This window comes from Panthera pardus, unplaced genomic scaffold (genome assembly GCF_024362965.1).
Source record: "Panthera pardus isolate Hobbes unplaced genomic scaffold, ASM2436296v1 HiC_scaffold_12, whole genome shotgun sequence".
In the NCBI taxonomy this organism is placed as follows: Eukaryota; Metazoa; Chordata; class Mammalia; order Carnivora; family Felidae; genus Panthera; species Panthera pardus.
Window position 1 is genome coordinate 113,574,759 of NW_026526677.1, and position 13,187 is coordinate 113,587,945.

The window sequence follows — 13,187 nt, forward strand, 5'->3', positions numbered from 1 at the left end:
CATGCTCCTAATGAAGTCCGCTAGAGAAGAGGAAACGTGGTTAAGACAACCCTAAAGAAGGAAAATATGTTTACAGTCCCGCGGGTGTATTTACTGGAAGGCGGTACAGCCGGGCTGGGTGGGGCTGGGCCAGACACTGCGCATGAGCAGAGGCGCCCGCACGGCCAGCCCGCAGGTGTAGTGGTCGCCTGGCGGCGGCAGCCCCGGAGACACCCAGTCAGGGAGGACCCGGCCTCCCTGTGCTGCGCCGACCCGGGCCCCCAGCGTCTCCAGGCCTGAGCTCCCCTGGGAACCGGCCCCTGCAGCCCAGGCCCCTCCTCCCCGGTGCGAAGGGTCAGCGCACAGGACCCCCGCGCTCTCGGACTGGTAAGGTCTTGTGCAGACGGAGTGGGGAGGAGGCGCGGTTGGGAACTAAGGCCTTGTGGCTTCTGCCGGCAGCACTTACAGAAAGAAAAGCATAGAAGTGGACCCGTGCCGTTCAAACCCAGTCCTTCCAGGACCGCCTGTGTACCCCTGTCTGGCGACCCTCCGGGATGCCCCTCTTGTTCCAGGGGCCAGCACTCCTGGAGGAGCGCGCCGGGACATTCAGCAGTCTTGCTGGCACACCGGCCTTCACGCAGCAGGACGGTGCCTGACCCTCCAGTCTGCTCCTCGGACCCCACGCGCCTCGTAGTATTTATCCCTCGTTTGTCCTCTGCCCTTCTGCTCTTGGCACAAAGCATGCTCGTGTCTGCCTCAGGGTCCTTGCACCTGCCGTTGCTCCGTGGAGCCCAGTCCCCTGGTTCTTCGCACTGCGGGCGGGTCCCGGACGGGCCACCCTGTCCCCTGCCCACCTGGTCTGTCACATCGCAGCCCCAGCACCCGTGCAGGGCCGTGCGCCCTAACGGTCCACCAGTGGATTGTGTGTTAGGAAACCTGGGCCACCGTCCTGCTGATCAGCTGTGAGCCCTGAGAAAACGCACTTTGCCTGTTAGGGCAGCAGTCTTACCTGGGAGGGATGGAGGGTGATTCCCCCACCACTCTGGGCACCATCTGGGAGGCCCCCTAAGGCACGTGTGGAGGGCGGGGCATAGGTAAGAGGGACCCTCCCACCCAGCGCCACCTCGGCAAGGCCCACACAGTCCTGAGAGACGCAGGAGGGAGGGGGCCGGCGTTTGTCGGGCGGCAAAGGGACGATTCCACCCACTGCTTCCAGCCTCCGTTGCCCCACCAGGGAGTCACAGGCCAGGAAGAGTCCAGTTCTCCTGGCCTGAACCCCTTGGCCACCCCGGGCCCGAACCGACACTCAGTTCCACAGCTGGGTGATCCCGGGGAGCAGGGAGCAGAGGTGCTCTGTACGAAGGAAGGCTGCTTTTTGCTTCTGGAAGGGGAAGGATGTTTGCAGGCAAACACAGAACATCGAACCGGAGCGCCGTCCTCTGCCCGCGACTGCTGGCAGGGGTGTCTTCGCGTCTGCCCCACGGAGGCGGGTAGCACGCACCTCCCCCTCCAGGGCAGGGTCCGTTCACCAAGTCTGTTTGACCTTTCGACCTTCACAAGATTCCTGTTTCTGGAGAACACTTAGCACACAGCAAGCTGCGAACCGGCCGAGGGTCCGTCCTACGTCCCGCGTGTCGTCTGACTTTGGCGGTAGTTGTGTTACTAAGCCCCCTTACCCTGGAGAAAACCGCAGCTGACACAGGTTATAGGCGCGCTGGCCAAGATGTGAGGGAGGACAGGCTACCGACGGCGGCAAGGAAGCAAACGGTCGCGGAAAGGAAGTCTGAAAAGCAAAATGACCCTCAGGTGAATCCCCTCGGTGGCTGGTCCGGTGGACCCCATGTCTGTGGACTAAGGGACGTCCCAGGTTGTGAAAAACACCTGGGCTGTGCGTGGGGCCCTTCTGTAGACAGCAAGTCTCCGTGCACAGAGAAGACTGGGTTATTTTGACTCTCGGACATAGAACAGACAGAAATGTTAAGTAAAAGCAACACGTTTTAGACGGATCTGGGGTTCACATGAAGATAAGGCCCTCGGGGGCTGTCTGTCCCTTTGCGGGTCGAAGGTGGTGGAGTCCCGGTCCCAGCCTCGACGCCACCTGGCCGGGCTGGAGGGACTCGGAACCTGCCTCTCGCCACGAGACTGTGACTCCTTCCTGGGAGGTGACACTGCCGGGCTGGACATGCCCACCTCAGGGACACCTCGCGTGTCACTCGTGTTCCTAGAAGGCGGGCCTGGGGAGGGGCCAGAGGCATCCGGGTAGAACCAGTCGGAAACGGACAGAATCCAGGTCGTTTGGGAATCCAGGCGACCCTGCCCTGTGCGCTGGCCTTCACAACTAACAGCCGTGGTCTCGCTCCTGGCTGCATCCCCGCGGGGGACAAACCTTCTAAAAATGTCACAGAGAATGGAACAGAGCGTTATTCGAGCCACGGTAGGGACAGGTGCCTGGGTTACACGGTTTTCACAAAGAGGAGAGGCCCCCGGGAGGGGACATTTGGCACAGGGTTATGTATGGCTCTTACATAAAGACTTACAAACCATCCTCACGAGGGACATTCCAGAAAGTTACACACTTTATGTTACGTTTTCAATACGTGCAAGTATGTTCAAGTGTCATCTTAGGGGAGCCAGGGAGGGTTTGGTTTTTCTCACCTTTGTGTTTAGAATGCTGCTTTTTGGTTATTTATTTTTTTTAACTAATAATAATAATAATATTTTTTAAATAATAAAAAAGCAGATCTGCAATGTGTGCTCGGGGCAGAAACAGAGCCCGTGCTGTGAGGTTTCACGGAATCATTTTGACCTTGGTAAATGTTAAATGTTAACGTAAAAAATTGGAAAATGTCAAATGTTAACGTAGGGCTTCCGTGGGAGCCCAGGAGCAGGGCCACAGACATCAAAAGTAGAAAATTTCTGGGGCGCCTGGGTGGCTCAGTCACTTAAGCGTCCGACTTCGGCTCAGGTCACGATCTCACGGTTTGTGAGTTCGAGCCCCGCATCAGGCTCTGTGCTTGGAGCCTGCTTCGGATTCTGTGTCTCCTTCTCTCTGTGCCCCTCCCCAACTTGTGCTCTGTCTCTCTATGTCTCTCAACTAAATGTACAAAAAAAATTTTTTTTTTAAATGTAGAAAATTTCCTTGATCAGGGTTTCCTTCGTGACAGGTTGACCCACATCCAAAACAGGGGACGATCCGAGGGAAGGGAGAGGTTCCATGGAAGACTGTGGGTTCCTCCACAGTCTGACTCATCCCTCTCTCGTCCCGACCTGACCCCGCGCTCCGCTTTGACCATGGGAAAATGAAATCTTCACTCCTTCCTTTTTGTTTCCTGTAACACTTGCTAGTGGCTTTCGAAAGGCAGCGTGTGTCTTACACGGGGTCCTTACCGGGAATGCAGATTGTAGGTGACACCCCAGGAGCTCGCGTCCGGTGGACGCCCACGGGCCTCACAGCAAGAGGCAACAACTCCTGCGGTGTGAGATGGGGCTTCCTGCCCGGAGGGTGCTTTCCTGGCCGGGCTTCCTTCCTCTGCCCTTCTTTCCTCCGATGACATCGTAATCTCCGATGTCAGGACATGCTTAGAGTCCTGAAGGTAGACCTCACATGTGCACACGTATGCCGGAGGGGTCCCGATCGGCCACAAGTCGGTAGAATCTGTTCCTTCGTGCTTGTCACGTGAATGTCAGGGCTGGGTGTGAATGAGACGGAAGTACCTTCTAGGTTGAAAGAAACTTTCAGAAAAACGGAGAAGGTTTTCCAAGTTTATATAGATTATTCAAAACACACTGGGAAAAAACCCCCCATAAAACAGAATTTTAAAACCTTTTGTTTTCTCAGGCATAGTTTTGCTCAGTTAATTCTACTTAGAACATGATCTAAAGAGGTGAAACTATTGCTTCCTTCTACTTTAAAATGAGGGCCTATCCATTGCTTTCTTTTATTAATAATTCACAGAAAAGCAAAATTTCAAATCAGCTCCAAGTTAGTCAGGAGTGCAAACACCAGAGGCCAAAGTCAGGCACTAGTCATAGCTTTTGTTCAGGGAGGAGAGGGGAGGTCCGGGCACTTCCTCCTTCTTGAATGATGTGTCACTCCCTTGCTTAAAACCCACCGGTGGTTCCAGTCAGCTGTCGGGACTAGAGGCACACTCGCCCGTGTGGCTTACAAACGGGGTCTGACCCCGTGCACCTGCCGCCGTCTCTGGCTCCGTGCGCTCCATCCCCTAACGTCCCTCCCCCTTCCCAGCGCCCTCCATGCTTCTCTGATTCTTGCTTGAGTTTCCTGAAGACTCCACACCTGTCCCCTACTTGCCATTCTTTCTGTCCCAGCTAACTCCCTCTTCAACCTTCAACTCCCTCTTCAACCTTCAATCTCACTTTATTCTTTTTTTTGTTAAAAGTTTTTAAATGTTTATTTCTGAGAGAAAGAGAGCAAGTGAGCAAGCATGAGCAGGGGAGGGGCAGAGAGAGAGGGAGACACAGAATCCGAAGCAGGTTCCAGGCTCCGAGGTGTCAGCACAGAGCCTGACGCGGGGCTGGAACCCATGAACCATGAGATCATGACCTGAGCCGAAGTCGGACACTCAACCGACTGAGCCCCCCAGGTGCCCCCGGATCTCACTTTCAATGTCACTTAATCTGGGAAGCCTCGCCTGACCTTAGGTCTGGGCTAAGGGTGTGACTCCTTTTTTCATTATAATTGCCTGTTTTCTGATGGGTTTTTTTTTTGCATTTTTTAAAATTTAATTTTTGAAATTTACATCCAAATTAGTTAGCATATAGTGCAACCATGATTTCAGGAGTAGATTCCTTAATGCCCCTTCCCCATTTAGCCCATCCCCCCTCCCACACCCACTCCAGTAAGCCTCTGTTCTCCATATTTATGAGTCTCTTATGCTTTGTCCCCCTCCCTGTTTTTATATCATTTTTGTTTCCCTTCCCTTATGTTCTTCTGTTCTGTGTCTCAAAGTCCTCACATGAGTGAAGTCATATGATATTTGTCTTTCTCTGACTAATTTCACTGAGCATAACACCCTCCAGTTCCATCCACGTAGTTGCAAATGGCAAGATTTCATTCTTTTTGATTGCTTGAGTAATACTCCATTGTATATATACCACACCTTCTTTATCCATTCATCCATCGATGGACATTTGGGCTCTTTCCGTACTTTGGCTATTGTCGATAGTGCTGCTATAAACATGGGGGTGCATGTGTCCCTTCGAAACAGCAGACCTGTATCCCTTGGATAAATGCCTAGTAGTGCAATTGCTGGGGCGTAGGTAGTTCTGTTTTAAGTTTCTTGAGGAACCTCCATACTGTTTTCCAGAGTGGCCGCGCCAGCTTGCATTCCCATATAATTGCCTGTTTTCTATTCCGTATTCTCGGCTAAGATCGTAAACTTGGATCATGGCAGGGAGGTGAGAGCCGTGTATATGCTCACACACACACGTGTGCACACACATATGTGCACAAATTGAACAGGAAAGAGGTAAACTGATTTGTGTCACTTCTCATGATCCGGTGCCCTGTCCTTAGGTCCCTCCGAGTGCTGGGTGCAGGAAAGCCTGGGGTGCCCCAGAGAGGGAGTTAGTTCATGGGGAGGTTGCTGTGGGCTGGAGGAGACGGGCACACAGCCAGTGCCACCGTCTGGGCCCCAAACTGGGCCCCGTGCTGTCGGGAGTCTTGAATATGGAAACACTGAAATAGAGAAGCTTTCTTTCTACATGAGATCCCTAGAAGGTGTTTCGAAAGTCTCTTACCCCCTGAGTGAGCCGCATCTTGAAGAGGAACGCTCACATGGACGCGGCCCCCGCGTTGGGAGAGGCACGGCTGGGGTGTGGCTGTGTGTGTGAGTGTGGTGGGGAGACCCCTCGTCTCTGACGCGTGCATCTCTGCAGATGGCCCCCAGATACCTTCTCTCCTTTGCTCCTCTGTTGGTGTCACATAGTCTGGAAATCTTGAGTCGGGAAAGTGAGGCACTGGGGGGGTGGGGCCCGAAGTGCTCGGCCGCATGAGCCCCCATCGCAGGTCTGGACAGGGCCCGTGGCTCCCAGGGTCCTGGCCAGAGCCCGGCTTCCATCCTGCCCCAGCAGACGTGTGCCACATTCGTGCCAACAGACCGCTGGCACCTGTGGGGCCACGGCCCGTGAGCCCACCTCTGCCGCGGGCTGTCGGGTAGGGATCAGAGCGGATTTATAACCTCTCAGTGTTTAGACGAGGAGTAGGTGGGCGTCCACTGGATCCTCCCTGGTGCTCCCCCCTCAGGATTTCACTTCATAGCCCGAGACTCTGTGCTAGTTGGCTCCTTGGAGGCCACTGGGCATCATTACTCCGTGTCACCTGCTGTTCAGGGAGTCACTCGCCTTTGGACATGTGCTTCTGTAGATTCCACTCCCGCCTGAGCTGCTCACGTCCAAGGTGCCTCCAAGGGGATCCTGCCGGTTGGCCGGGCACCCCGCGTCCGGAGCCCCGCTGGGGCAGACCTCCAGTGCCCGTGTCTCCAGACCATCTGCCAGCCCGCGAGCGTCGTGGCACCTCTGTGGCCACAAGGGCAGGTCAGTTGTCCACAGCAGCATGGCAGCCTTGGCTGAGAAAACCATGCTGGGCGCTGGCTGCACAGGGGCTGCGAGCTGGGCATTCAGAGCGCCCAGCCCGTACCTGCGGCCTCCCTTCGCCCGCTGAAGGCTCACTTGCTTTAAGTCATGTATGCAGTTATTCTCATCCCCACCTAAACCACGCCAGCTAAGCAAAGGTGTGAGAGTCTAAATTAGATCATTTGGAGTCTTCTGCAAAAGAGGAAGGAAAAATAAGAACTCTTCAAACTTCAGTACCCGCTGTAGAGTGTTTCAGATGATTTAGGAAGATGTGGTCAGCTTTTTCACTGTAAATTCACTCTGTTATCAGCAATGGCTCATGTGTCCGGGAATGGCTTCACTTCCTCTCCAATGGTCACCATAAAATTAAGACGGGGGATAAAATCCATGTCTATATATAGACAACAGATTAATTCCTTTGCATGACACAATAGTTTGGGGCACTTGTAGTGACTATTTTTGTAGAATTCGTACATAATGTGAGTTACAGACCTTCTATAATCCGCTCATTAAGCTGCCCACAAACTCGTCTGCCCAGTTTTCAGCCCAGCAGTTTGGTCACAAAGACCTAACCATCCTTCGTAAAGCCGTGGGGCTCGTACCACTGTGAGTCCTGTGCCGTGCGTAAGAGTAAGCCAGTAAGTTGACCTCGGTCTTTCTTCGTGCTTGTCACTGGCTCCTGACTGCCCCCCACCTCCATGGGGGCAGCGGGATCGGGTCATGGGCCCCCCGGGACCCTCCAGGGTCGTGGTTCCTGGCTCCCTGCAGCCACTTCCACGGAGGGTGGATGTGGATGTCACCCGCCTCTCCACGGGCTACCTGTCCCCAAGACTTTGCCTTATCTTGGGAAAAAAGGCAGAAACAGCTGAGAAGAGATGAAGCTTGGGTCTCCTGTCACTAGAGAATTCATGTTCTCAGAACCGAGAATTTCAACATGGGATTCTCAACTCTGGTTATTCCCTGGGGCCAACCGCCGTGTTTTAGATGCCCACACTCTAGCACAAACCTGGAGGTTCTGAGGCCAAAGTCAGGGGCGAGGACGGGCGAGTGCTCGTGTTCTCAGATTCTAGTGGTCGTGTTCCGGCTCAGGCAGGGTTGAAGCCAGTGATTCGGATGAGACGCTTATATTTGCTCTTGTTCCGCACTCCAGCCAGGAGCGCAAACCGTGTTTCCCTAGGTCGCAGGTGCACACATTGCTGCCGTTCCCGTCTTGTGGGGGAAGGACCTGGGCTCGGAGAGGACCGGGCTCTGTCCACCAGAGACAGGCAAGGAAGAGTGTCTGGAGTCAGCAGACAGACTCATTCAGCAAAGTCCGCCTGACTTCAGATACGAGTTCCCCCCGAACCCGCTTGTGGCTCAGGACGGCTTCTGCTGCCCAGGTGTCGCGTTTGCTTTGGGGGGCATCAGTTATCAGTGTCTTTTGTGCACCAGTACTGCGATGTGAGGGCGCTGAGCCAGAGGCAGGCAGAGTGATGAACGTCCCAACCGCACCCTTCCTTCTCAGGGGCCCCCACACCTGTGCCCCTTCCTGCCAGTGCTTGGAGTGGAGCCAGACAGAGACCAGCTCCTTGGCGGCCCCCTGAACAGTGTCTAGTCTTTTTCTCCCAAGAGAGGCGCTGGGAGCTGGCACTTTTCTGCTTACCCGCCGTGCCGATCCGGGGAGGGGGGTCCTCTGGGGAGTACCTGCCAATTTTGCCCTCATTGGGATGCAGGAGCCACTCAGCTGCCTTCCGGATTTCTCACGAATGGACCTGGCCCGGGAGGTGGTGTTGGATCCGTGTCTGCAGGTGGGGAGGGCGAGTGTGGGGGTGCCCCCGCTGCCGTCCGGCTGATATTGCCGCACACGTGGTTTACGTCCTCGTTGTGGTTCTGCTTTGTGTCCATTTCCCAAAATTCACCAAAATACACATGTTACCGTATAAAAATTATACATCAGTAAATGAGACGAAAATAAGTTTGTAAAAATTTAATGTCACAAAAAATTTGTAAACCAGCAGTATGTTGTAAACTGCTCCTAGAAACCGTCCTTCAGCACCAAACAATTTATATATCTGTCATTCAATTCCACTTAGAAAATAGCCTTGCATAGACAAAATTTTCTGATATATAGGCTATACTTGCTTTTACTGTTCTTTTTTTTTTTTTTCTCTTTATTCTCAAAATTGATTCCAGCCACACTCTCTTTTTCAGGACGGTGAGGAAGTCACGTAGGGATCACCATTTCTAAATAAAAAGTGGGTTGAATCCTACATGTACCACTGCTCAGTGCCTAAACAAACGTCTGATACGTAGTGGACATTCGTTAACATTTCTTTGAATGAACGGATGTAGTTTTCTTCTTTGATAATCCACTGTCAAAAGAGTGAAGAAAACCAGACCTTACAGTCAGATCCTTGATTTTGCCAGTTAGGGGCGGTGCGGTCTCAGACGGTCTCAGCCTCGTCTACCCCCCCGTGTCACCAGGGATGATGATAATCCAGCAACTCGTAAAGTGAGCTTCGAAAGAGCTAAAGAAAAAAGACAGCTTTCCATCGTCTGAGTGTTGTCACCTGGACAAGAATTCCCATTGGTTCTTCTCACCCGACAATCTTATCTGGCTGATTACTGAGCATTTGTGTCGATTCCAATCCACATTCGGGATGCTTGAAATGCCGACTAGACTGGTGTTTTCGACACTTTGTCCTTCTCCCCCCAACCTAATTGCATCACTCATTTCTACTGTCCATGGTTTGCTACAGCCTGGCAGTGCCTAACATGAACTAGATACAAACAGGAACCTTCAATAAATCTCCTGTAATCAGGAGTTTATGGCCCTTGCTTTCCATGTTTGCCAAGCTCTCTCCCTGGCCGACCGGGTGCCCGTGCGGCACATGAGAGCGGAGCCCTGGTGGAGGAGTGTCCTGCCATCTGTTTGTATCGTACTTCGCTTGTGGCTTAGTTTCCTCATGCTTCGCCAGTGCTTGTACCTCTGGGCGGTGGCTTCTGGTTCCAGCCTCCGCTCTGCAGTCTCGACTTCCTCCTTGTGGGTCTCCGTCCCACCACCATCCACTGTCCAGTCACGGACCTCGCCTCTGCCACCCGCGATCCACTGTCACAAAAGGCAAGCTCCAGTTCATATCCTGCAAACCCAGGCAGTGGGCATGTTGTTAGATACTCTGAGTTGGTGGTATTTGCCTCACGCTCTTGTTTTCTTTATTTTTCTAAAAACTAATCTATTATATATTTATATATGATATGTATTATGATGCGTATATTTAACGTATATTGTAATAATTTGTTGCATTCGTTATTTCTATAATTTTATGTCTACCCTAAATAGTTAGTCTATTTATGGTAGAAAGAAAATATTACAGATATCACTGAAGCTCCCCACGTCCCAGGGATCCAGAGTTTTCTGTTTGAACCAGAAGTTGACTCACTGCTCTAGGGTAATGGTGTGCCTGACTGAAAATTCCTTGGTAACATTTAAGCTCCCGAAGAGTATGGTTTGGAGATCAGCCTAGGATGCTCCTGTTCTCTCTTCCTTTGAGGCTGGCCTAGCAGAAGGCTCACTCTCTGGCTCCTCAATCCTGGGAGGGCTGATACAGCTCAGATTTTGCATGACACCCAGCTCCAAGACGCATTTGGCCGCTCTCAGCAGACCTGGAGACCGACACTGTCACATTAGAAAGGCTGGCATATGACTCAGGGCCATCGGACCCTAATCTTTTGTGACAAGACTGATTCCCTTCTTCATCCTTCCCTCTTTTGGAAAGAAAGATTGTGTATGTTTTCTAGCATAATACTGTGTCAGTTCTGCCTCGAGAAAAAGTCAAAATTCGCCTGGGAGCATTGGACGTGGCCTGTCACATTTCCACAGGCTCCGTGACGTTGCCTCTGGCTTCATATTTTCAGTTTTCCTTCCAAAGCTGTGCCTTCCTGCACGGTTTCAGACTGGAGACTGGACTGAATTTTCCAGACCTTCGTGATGCCCCTTCTTATAGCCATGCCAGGTGGAGAGGAGCACTCGTCCCACAATGCTGCAAGGGGTAGTTAACGGGCCGTCTCTTCTTGGGAATGCATGAGCAACAGGTGACTCATCCTGTCCCTCTGTTATAGACCCAGTTACTTACATGAGACCTGCCACGCGGCAAATGCCGTGTCACTGAAAATACATCTCAGACTTCTCCCTGTCCTCTCTGCTCTTTGTCACTGCTTTGTTTTTCTTCCTGGTATGTAAACGTCAAATACACTATACACTGTATTTTTTAAATTTGAAAAATTCTATTGATGATTCAGCCGTAAGGCATGTTCAGCTTTAATAGATATTACCAATTTTGTTCCCAGAATGGTTGTACCTGTTGACGCAGCTCCCAGGCAAGTAGGAGATTCTGACTATTCCAAACCATATCCAACCTTTGGAGCTATGAGGTTATTTTCTTTTTCTTCTTTTGAAAATTTTTTTAAAGTGTACTCTTTAATTCCCATACCCTATTTTCCCCATACGCCTCCCCTCCCACTACCCCTGGTAGTGTGTTCTCTCTCTCTTTTTAAATGTTTATTTATTTGAGAGAGAGCGAGAGCAGAGGAGGGGCAGAGAGAGAGCGAGAGAGAACCCCAAGCAAGCTCCACGCGTCAGTGCAGAGCCCAATGCGGGACTCAGTCCCACAAACCATGAGCTCATGACCTGAGCCGAAAGCAAGAGTTGAACGCTTAGCCAACTGAGGCACCAGGCATCCCACCATCAGTGTGTTCTCTATAGTTAAGAGTCTATTTTTTGGTTTCTCTCTCTCTTTTTTTTTCCCCTTTGCTCATTTGTTTTGTTCCTTAAATTCCACATATGAATGAAATCATATGGTATTTGTCTTTATCTGACTGATTTATTTACTTAGCATTATAGTCTCTAGCTCCTTTCATGTTGTTGCAAATGGCAAGATTACATTCTTTTTGATGGCTGAGTAATATTCCAGTGTGTGTGTGTGTGTGTGTGTGTGTGTGTGTGTGTGTGTGTGTGTGTGTATACATACCACATCTCCTTTATCCATTCATCAGTCGGTGGACACTGGGCTATTTGCATAATTTGGCTGTTGTTGACAACACTACTATAAACATTGGACGGCATGGAACCCTTTGAATCTATATTTTTGTATCCTTTGGGTAAATAACTAGTAGTGCAATTGCTGGGTCATAGGGTAGTTCTATTTTTAATTTTTTGAGTAACCTCCATACTGTTTTCCAGAGTGACTGCACCAGTTTGCATTCCCACCAACAGTGCAAGAGGGCTCCCCTTTCTCCACATCATCGCCAACACCTGTTGTTGCCTGAGTTGTTAATGTGAGCCATTCTGACAGGGGTGAGATGGTATCTCATTGTGGTTTTGATGTGTATTTCCCTGATGATGAGTGATGTGGAGCATCTTTTCATGTGTCTGTTAGGCATCTGGATGTCTCCTTTGGAGAAGTGTCTATTCATGTCTTCTGCCCATTGTTGTAATTGGATTATTTGTTTTTTGGGTATTGAGTTGTATCAGTTCTTTATAGATTTTCATACTGACCCTTCATCAGCTATGTCATTTGCAAATATCTTCTCATAGTCCGTAGGTTTCCTTCACTGTGCAGAAGCTTTTTATCTTGATGAGGTCTCAATAGTTCATGTTTGCTTTTGTTTCCCTTTCCTCCGGAGACTTATATAGAAAAATGTTGCTACAGCTGATGTTAGAGAAATTACTGCCTGTGTTCTCTTCTAAGATTTTTATGGCCTCAGGTCTCACTTTTAGGTCTTTAATCCATTTTCAGTTTATTTTGGGGTATGGTATAAGAAAGGGGTCCAGTTTCATTCTTCTGCACGTTGCTGTCCAGTTTTCCCAGCACCATTTGTTGAAGAGACTGTCTTTTTCCCATTGGTTATTCTTTCTTATTCGTCAAAGATTAATTGACCATACAGTTATGGGTCCATTTCTGCATTTCTTTTCCATTCCATTGATCTATGTGTCCGTTTTTTGGGTTTTTTTTTGTCAGTACTGTACTGTTTTAATCACTACCACTGCATAATATAACTTGAAATCTGGAACTGTGATGCCTCCAGTTTTCCTTTTTCAGGATTGCTTTGGCTATTTGAGGACTTTTATGATTGCATACAAATTTCATTGTTCTACCTCTGTGAACAGTGCTGGTGGTGCTTTGATGGGGGGTGCTCCAAATCTCTAGCTGGCTTTGGGCAGTGTGTTGAGACATTTTCATCTTAACCATCCTGGTAGCTTGGGTACTCGTCTTTCACTGTGATCTTAATTTGCATTTCCCGACTGCTAGGTTTTCATATGCTTATTGACCACTTAGATAGTCTCTATTTTATGAAGTGTCCTAGGTTTTTGCCTATTTTTTAAAAAACTGAATTGTCTTACCAATTTCTTATTGATCGGTAGGAGTTTTTTATGTACTTTGTATATGAATTCTTTGTCATTTATGTAACACATGTATACATTTATTATATATACAAACATACAGATAGATTTATAAGCAACACAGGAAACCTAAAAGCCAAAAGAGAAAAGGTGGACAGATACCATCATACATCCCCCCAAAATTTTTGGTGTTCAGGATAATAAAAGACACCAAGACATCATATTATAGATGATA

General features: G+C 50.1%; 1 protein-coding gene across 1 annotated transcript in view; it reads left to right on the forward strand.

The window, feature by feature from the left end:
- Positions 1–290: 290 nt before the first annotated feature.
- The window catches only part of MMP12 (matrix metallopeptidase 12), a 44,327-nt gene continuing 31,430 nt past the window's right edge, over positions 291–13,187 (forward strand). Inside the window, exon 1 of the mRNA XM_019433698.2 lies at positions 291–366. The gene's annotated coding sequence lies outside the window, so the exon portion shown is untranslated. The remainder of the gene's footprint in view (positions 367–13,187) is intronic.